Below are 8499 nucleotides of genomic sequence, written 5' to 3'. Positions count from 1 at the left end.
AGAAGCTGTGGAAACGCCCCTTCTTAGCCAGCACTCTGTCATGAGTCCTACGTGGTTCCCATTTCTCTCCACTTCCCAGGTCTCTTCGTAATATCTGCACTGGATTCCCCAGGCTTTGTATTAGATAGAGTCATTTTTGGGGGCTTCAGCATCTTTATATGGTCCTGAGATGTTCCAATGACCCAACCCCCTAAAAATAGTTGGAGGAGAATACAGGTCCCATTCTGCTTATGTGCTATGATGACCATCTCCCCGGTCATGCAGTCAGTGGGTTGGGGGCTCTGCTAGCAAAACTGACTTCTGGGTCACAAGTGCAACAGATATATAACCACCATGTAAGAGAGTGTGGGAGGGGCTGTGTGGGATGGGGTGGGTGGCAAGGGTGGGGCTAAGGGCCTAGCACCTGTTTATTAAAATTGCTAAATACAGATGAGGTTGGCCTGATATTTATACTTGTAAGGAAACTCTCCAGGTATTTATGATGTATTGACTATACAAAATTCTGGGAGAAAAATTAATATATCAAGGACTAATATAATAAACTGTTAATGGTTGAAAGACACTTGAGATCTTTGTGTTCTGTCTCAGCCTGTATTCACAAACCTTGTGAACCTGAAGATTGTGAAATTCTATATAGCTGTCATTTATTTTTCATGTTTCATCAGAGTGCTAGTGTCAAAATTACTATTATTATTTGTGAATGATTTTGGTAATAGTTTTTTTCCCCCTCCAGCTTGATTGAGATATAACTGATAAGTAGCATGGTGTAAATTTCAGTTGTACAGTGTAGTGATTTGATACATGTATGTATGGAGAAATGAGTACCACAATAAGGTTTGTTAACATCTCCATCCCTTCACCTAGGTATTTTGTGTGTGTGTGTGTGTGGGGGGGGGGTGTGGTGGGAACATTTAAGATGTACTTTCTCAGCAAATTTCAAGAATATGATATTGTTATTAATAAGTATAGTCATCAGGCAGTACATTCAATCCTCAGAATTTATTAATCTCATAACTGAAAGTGTGTTTCCTTCATCCGAAATCTGCCCATTCCCCCCATCTTCTGCCCTTAGCAACCACAGTCTTCTCTCTGTTTTTCCATGCCTTGGAGAGTTACTCTATTATTAATGATTCTTGGGGGTTACAAGGAAAGTTAAGGGAAAATGTGCAAACAGAGCTCACATTCCCTGGTAACTCTTTACTGCTCCATCTTCCTGTCTGTATTATTTTACAAAGTGAACATCTATTGGCCACTGTGGTAGCCAATGAAGACATGAAGAAAAGTAAGAAATGCACATGGTGGGTGGGCAGCCAGCCGTCTTGGTAGCAGCCGCCCCAGAGCCCCTGGTCACGGGAGCCATGGTGGTCACTGCATCTGGGGTCACTGGGGGTCTTTCATGCATCTCTTATGCTTCTTGAGGACACAAAGTTTCCAAGATTCTGGTCTCCCTACTGCTCTGAGGCTCACTGGTCCCTCTCTTGCCTGGAGAATTCCATGGACAGAGGAGTCTGACAGGCTACAGTCCATGGGGTCACAATGAATCAGACATGACTGAGTAGCTAATAGTTACTTACTCAGAGGAAAATGAGAGAAGGGTAATCCTAGCAGAGGGAACAGGATAAACAAAAGCACTGAGGCTCAGAGCAGCTTTGTGTACTAGGGGAAGATCATATGCCCGGGATAATGTGGGGGCACCCAGTGGGGTGCTGTGCTGCGCTTAGTCAGTTGTGTCCAACTCTTTGCAACTCCATGGACTGTAGGATGCCAGGCTCCTCTGTCCATGGGGATTCTCCAAGCAAGAATACTGGAGTGGGTTGCCATGCCCTCCTCCAGGGGATCTTCCAAACGCAGGGACTGAACCCAGATATCCCACATTGCAGGTAGGTTCTTTACCATCTGAGCCACCAGGAAAGCTCACACACTGGGGGATACGTATACACAGTTCTTGAAAGAATGATTGAGTGAATGAACGAATGAACGTGGCAGTAGGCAAAGGACAGTAGCACAAGGCCCACGTGTGCATGCTGTTGTATGCTTTATTACAGATGTGGAAAGAGTGCAGCTCTTATTTCATAGGAGAATTTTGGTGGCAAGGGTATAAATGGGGTAGAAACTGGAAGGCCAGTAAGACAGTCAGAGAAGGCAATTTCTTCTGTGGTAAACTCACAAAGTTAGAGCTGGAGGGGCCCCTGTAGATCACTTGTCAATCTTCCTCATTTGCTGATGAGGCCCAGAGGAATTAGATGACTTGCTCAAGCTCAGTCACTTGGGTAATTAGTGACAGAAACAGGTTCACTGACTTAAAGTTCGTGACTTTTCATGTTGGTTCTATAGCATTTTCAATAAGGACCCATTTCGGTCATTGGAGAAGGCAATGGCACCCCACTCCCGTACTCTTGCCTGGAGAATCCCATGGATGGAGGAGCCTGGTGGGCTGCAGTCCATGGGGTCGCTAAGAGTCGGACACGACTGAGCGACTTCACTTTCACTTTTCACTTTCATGCACTGAAGAAGGAAAAGGCAACCCACTCCAGTGTTCTTGCCTGGAGAATCCCAGGGACGGGGGAGCCTGGTGGGCTGCCGTCTGTGGGGTCGCACAGAGTCGGACACGACTGCAGTGACTTAGCAGCAGCAGCAGTCATTTCTCTGTGGCCTTGGGCTGGCTCTGGGAACCGGGACTGAAGGACCTCCCCAGCCCACATTTCCAGGTACATTGTATATGGCGTCCCCTGGAGGCTCGGCCCTGAGTTACAGCGTCCCTCCACGACTTGCAGATCCTCCCCGCCTCACAAGGTGGCGCACTGCATCATTTTGTCTCCAGCTTCCCTAGCATAGGCCCGCAGGGAATGATGGCTCTCTGTCTTCCCCTAGTAGCCGCCAGTGACTGTCCTGAGCTCCTCAACTCTGCACCCAGCTATCTGGGACTTGGAGGTGTTTTCTTTTGCCTGTAGGAGAAACAGTCAAGCTGAGTGGTTCCGGTGTCCGAACCAACCACTTAGTATAGTGTGTGGAGAGAGGAAATTTTCTTTCCACGTGGAAACTTGAAAGCACATAGCCTTATCTTTTGATACCCACTTCATACATATGAAGACTTAGCTGAGTGGAAAAACACATTCTCATTTCTCTCTCTTCCTCTCTCCTCCTTCCCAAACCTGAATAAAATCATCTATACTTATGAGGTGGCATAAGGAGAAACGGTTATGAAATTGGTTTGGTTTTCTTTTTTTTTTCTAAGAGAGGTAGAAATTTCATTTGATGTTTAGACAGCTCTTGACTTTGAATCCTGATTCTACTATCTTCTGGTTGTACAACTGTAGGCAAATTAGTCCTTCTGAGACAGTTTCTTCACATGTTAAGTGGAGAATTATATCTATTTTAAAGAGTAGTGTAATGTAATTGAAACATGAAGTATAAAAGACAGTTGAGCACCCAGAAAATGGTGGACACCTAGTTACTGTCATTATTCCAAGAGGTACAGAACTTATGTTTCCCATTTTGCTTGGCCCCAGGAAAGGAAACTCACGTGGCAGCCCATTCCTGTATTCTTGGTGGGAGAATCCCATGGACAGAGGTGCCTGGCAGGCTATAGTCCATGGGGTCACACAGAGTTGGACATGATTGAAATGACTTAGAATGCACACACACTACATTTCTAGTACTTATCTTATAACTGTAAGTTTGTGCAGTTTGACCCTCTTCATCCAATTTTCCTCTCTCTCAATCCTTGCCTCTGGTAACCACAAATCTGATCCTTTCTCTATGGAGGTAGCTATAGATTTAATTCATTGATAAAATTCCCTTGGGGCCAAAATGTTCCCGGTAGCCTACATTGGGCAAGTTACTTAATTCCTCTGAGCCTCAGTTTCCTCAACTGTAAAATGAGGATGATCATAATAGTTGCCTCATAGGACTGTGGTACAGATTAAATGAAATAATAAATATAAAGCAGCTTCCTGTTCTAACTAGCTGTTACTAGTCTTACTTACAACCCCCTTATGCAAGGGCTGTGAGTCAATGCTCCCACCTTTTAATTCTTGTTGTTCAAAGTCAAGTAAATCAATGCACCAGGCAAAGATGGGTTTATGAGTTGTTCGGAGTTGTGGCTGTTGCAAAACTCAAGAGACTTCCTACTCCACTGGCTTACTTCTGTGGTTTCCTTACATGTGTCTGTAGGTGACACACCACAGCCTTTTGCATGGCCTGAAGGCAAGGGCCAGACCTTGTTTGTGGTGGGGACAACACCAGAACCCGTGTAACCATTTCCCACAACCCACATTCTCGTGATTCTGACAGAAACCAGATCTGGGAGGCATAGCTCTGGATGGACTCCCTCTGCTGAAGCTGGGGTGGGATCTGAGAGTGACAGGCCTCCCTGGAAGGGACACACCACTCACGGAAAATTCTGAATACTAATCCATCAGGCTAGAGTTTCTCAGAGCCTTGGGCATCTGCTTATTTCACACTCCTGGGCTTTTCAATATCTGTGAGAAAAAAAATACCCCTATTTCCCACAGACCACTTGTCAAACTCCTGATTGCCTTCTGCGGTCATCTCAAACCTCAAGTGAGATCCATTAAGAAAGCCACTCGCTTTTGACTGCATCTGTATATAGGATGCCAAACTTCTGGTTACTGTATTTGAAACCATGCAGATGTAGAATTAAGTATAAAAGGAAACAACTCTTTTCTTTTTCTGTGTTGCTTAGCTTTGTGAAATCCACTAAGTACTATGATTTGGGTTTGAGAATTTAGATAAATTGAAGTTCTTGTCAACTGAGAGTGACTTTTACTGGGTACAGTTACTGTGTGGAGGCTTCTCAAAAAAGAAACAAATGGAGCTACAATATGACCCAACAATTGCACTCCTGGGGATATATCTAAAAAAGCCAGAACACTAATTTGAACCTGCAACTCAGTGTTCATAGCAGCATTATTTATAATAGCCAAGATATGGAAGCAACCTAAGTGCCCATCAACAGATGAATGGATGAAGATGTGGTGTACATTTTGTTGTGTAGTCCCTAAGTTGTGTCTGACTTTTTTGCGACCCCATGGACTATACCCCACCATGGAATTTCCCAGGCAAGAATACTGGAGTGGGTAGCCTTTCCTTTCTCCAGGGGATCTTCCCAACCCAGAGATCAAGCCTGCATCTCCTGCACTGGCAGACAGATTCTTTACCACTGAGCCACCAGTATATCTAGGTGCTATGGTTGATGGTCCCAGGGCATTCCCAGATGACAGCCGCATGAGGGAGCCATCTTGCTCCCTCTAGCCAACTGAGTATTTAAAGGGCCGTAAGCCCAGCCAGGACTTCCCTGGTGGCTCAGATGGTAAAGCATCTGCTTACCGTGCGGGAGACCCGGGTTCAATCCCGAGGTCAGGAAGACCTCCTGAAGAAGGGAATGGCAATCCACTTTAGTATTCTTGCCCCCCCCCAAAAAAAGGGGCTCAAAGAAATATTTAGACAAGATTCCCTCGTGGCTTAGATGGTAAAGCGTCTGCCTACAATGTGGGAGACCCGGGTTCAATCCCTGGATCAGGAAGATCCCCTGGAGAAGGAAATGGCAACCCACTCCAATACTCTTGCCTGGAAAATCCCATGGACAGAGGAGCCTGGTAGGCTACAGTCCATAGGATCGCAAAGAGTCTGACACTATTGAGCGACTTGTCAATGTTAACGTCAAGCCCACCCAGTATTTGAAGGCACCTCATGAGCAGGACCAGCTACATGGTTTGTGGAGCCCAGAAACAAATTAAAGTGCACAACTTCTGGTTAAAAAATTAAGACTGTTAAGCAGAGAATAAAACCAAGCATGGAGCCTATTTAAGCTGAGGATCCTATGTGACTGTACATGATATCCCAAGAGAAAACTACCCGTTTGAGCCCTTCTTAAAGTTTTGTGATTGAAATGAAATGGTTGTTTAATTTTTTCCAGTTTTATTGAGATATAATTGGCATATAATATTGTATGAGTTTAAGGCATATAACACAATGATTTGGCATATGTATACATTGTGAAATTGAATCTATTCTATGTAATGAAGCCTCTGTAAAGATCCTAAAGGACTAGCTTCAGAGAACTTCTGGGCTGGTGAACAGGTGAAAATTTGGGGAGAGTGATGAGCGTAGAGAGGGCTGGAGGTTCTGTAACCTCTCCGTATTCCTTGACCTACATATCTCTTCCATTTGGCTGTTTCTGAGTTACTTTTTTTTTTTTTTAAATAATAAGCTGGGGATCTAGTAAGCAAAATGTTTCTCTGAGTTCTGTGAGCTACTCCGTCAAATTAATGAAATTGTACAAGGGGAGGTAATGTTGCGGGAAACCCAGACCTGGTGCCGAGGTGGCCAGCTAGTCCCCCGCCCTGGACTGGACTAAGGAACCACGGCGCGGACCGAGCCAGGGTTTCAGGGGCAAGACAGGTGACGGAAATAAAGGACGCTTCTTCCAGGACAGGAATCTCCTGGTTCTTAAACTTTGGCCTGTAATCCAGCCTTTTAAAGAACACTCTGCAGTCGGGCTCCTGCCAAAGAGGCCCGGGCTTCGAGTGAAATGGGCTGTGTCCTAGAGAATCTGCTTAAGTGCCGTCTTGCATTCCCCTCATTAGATCGAGCCCGCTGATGGAAGGCAACCCCCCTGATGGCACTGGCCCCATGCATGTACCATTTGGGCACATTGTGGCCAATGAGAAATGACGCGGTTCGCAGCTGGCACAGGGAATGCAAGGGAAAATTAAACTCGTTTTTGAGGATGGCCTGACACCGGTAGATTTTTACTTATCTAGCAAATCCTGCATTCTTTATATCACCGAAGCTGAGTTGGTGGCAGGAAATGGCTACAGAAAGAGACTTGTTCGGGTTAGAAATTCCAATAAACTTCAAGGGATTGTGGTAGTTGAAAAAACGCAGATGAGTGAGCAGTATTTTCCAGCTGTACAGAAGTTTACTGTTCTGGATCTTGGGATGGTGTTGCTTCCAGTAGCCAGCCAGATGGAAGCATCCTGCCTCATTATTCAGTTGGTTCAAGAGCAAACCAGAGAGCCCAGTAAAAACCCTTTTCTCAGGAAGAAACGGGCTCAGGTCTCTGAGCCGGCGCTCCTCCGAAGTGTGCAGCAGATCCCAGGAGTGGGGAAAGTGAAAGCCCCCCTTCCGCTTCAGAGGTTTCCAAGTATCCAGCAACTAAGCAACGCGTCTCTCCGAGAACTGGAGGTGGTAGTAGGACCAGCAGCAGCCCAGCGCATTCATGCATTCTTCACCCAGCCCAGGTGAGGGCTCCTCTCATGGGCATCTCATCATGGGACTGCAGGATCTTGTTTTCTTTTCACACTAAGAAAAGAGTTCCTCGGAGAAGGAAACGGCAACCCACTCCCATATCCTTGCTTGGGAAATCCCATGGGGAGTCTAGTGTGCAACAGTCCATGAAGTACAACAGGACTGGACACAGCTTAGCGGCTAAACAACAAATGGCAGTTCTAGCCAATGTATGAGAGCAAAAACGTGTAAGGAATTGGGGGTTGGGGCTGAAACCAAAATCCTATTGTTTACAGATGTGAATGTCTATTTAGAAAAACCAAAATAAACTGCAAGCAAATATTTAAACTAAAAAAAAAAAAAAAAGAAATTGTACAAGGGGGTCATGGGAACTTTCAATCTGTAGCAAGTTGGCCAGAAACACAAGTAACAACCTGGGCTTGTGATGGTCACCTGAAGTGAGGGTTCGGTGGAATCCTGTAGGACTGAACCCTTGCCTGGTGCAATCTACCGCTATCTTGGAGTAGGTGGTGTCAGGATTGAGTTGAATTACACGACACCCAGCTTGTGTCTGAGAATTACTGAATACAGATGTGGGGGAAACCCCCACCCCCAGATGGTGCAACTGGGATTCAGGAACACACAATAAGTTTCTTTACCCATTTTTAAATTGGATTTTTTTGTTATTGAGTTGTATGAGTTTCTTATATATTTTGGATATTAACCCCTTATCACACAAGTGATTTGAAAATATTTTCTCCCATTCCAGAAATTGCTTTTTAATCCTGTTGATTGTTTCTTTTATTGTGCAGAAGATTTTTTAGTTTGATGTAGTCCCACTTATTATTTATTTTTGCTTTTGTTGCTTGTGTTTTAGGTGTCATACCTAAAAGTTCATTGCTAAAATCAATGTCAAGGAGTTTTTATTACCTGTTTTCTTTTAGGAGTTTAATAATTTCATGTTTTAAATTTAAATCTTTTTTTTTTAAATATAATGCATTTAAGCTTTAATCTATTTTAGGATAATTTTTATGAGTAACTCTTATAAGACAGGAGTCCAGTTTCATTCTTTTGAATGTGAATATCCAAATTTCCCAGCAACATTTATTGAAAAGACTGTCTTTTCTCCATTTAGTATATTCTTAGCTCTTTTATCAATTACTTTATCATAAATGCATGGGGTTTGTTTAGGGCTTTTGATTCTGTTCTATTGGTCCATATGCCTATTATGTCTATACTATACCATCT

General features: G+C 44.2%; 1 pseudogene; it reads left to right on the top strand.

Moving 5' to 3' along the window:
- Positions 1-6621: 6621 nt before the first annotated feature.
- On the top strand, positions 6622-7346 carry LOC138069795 (Fanconi anemia core complex-associated protein 24 pseudogene; annotated as a pseudogene).
- The last annotated feature ends 1153 nt before the right edge of the window (positions 7347-8499 follow it).

This window comes from Capricornis sumatraensis, chromosome 22, assembly GCF_032405125.1.
Source record: "Capricornis sumatraensis isolate serow.1 chromosome 22, serow.2, whole genome shotgun sequence".
NCBI lineage: Eukaryota > Metazoa > Chordata > Mammalia > Artiodactyla > Bovidae > Capricornis > Capricornis sumatraensis.
Note: the sequence above shows the minus strand (reverse complement) of the source record. Positions and strands in the feature narration are given on the sequence as shown.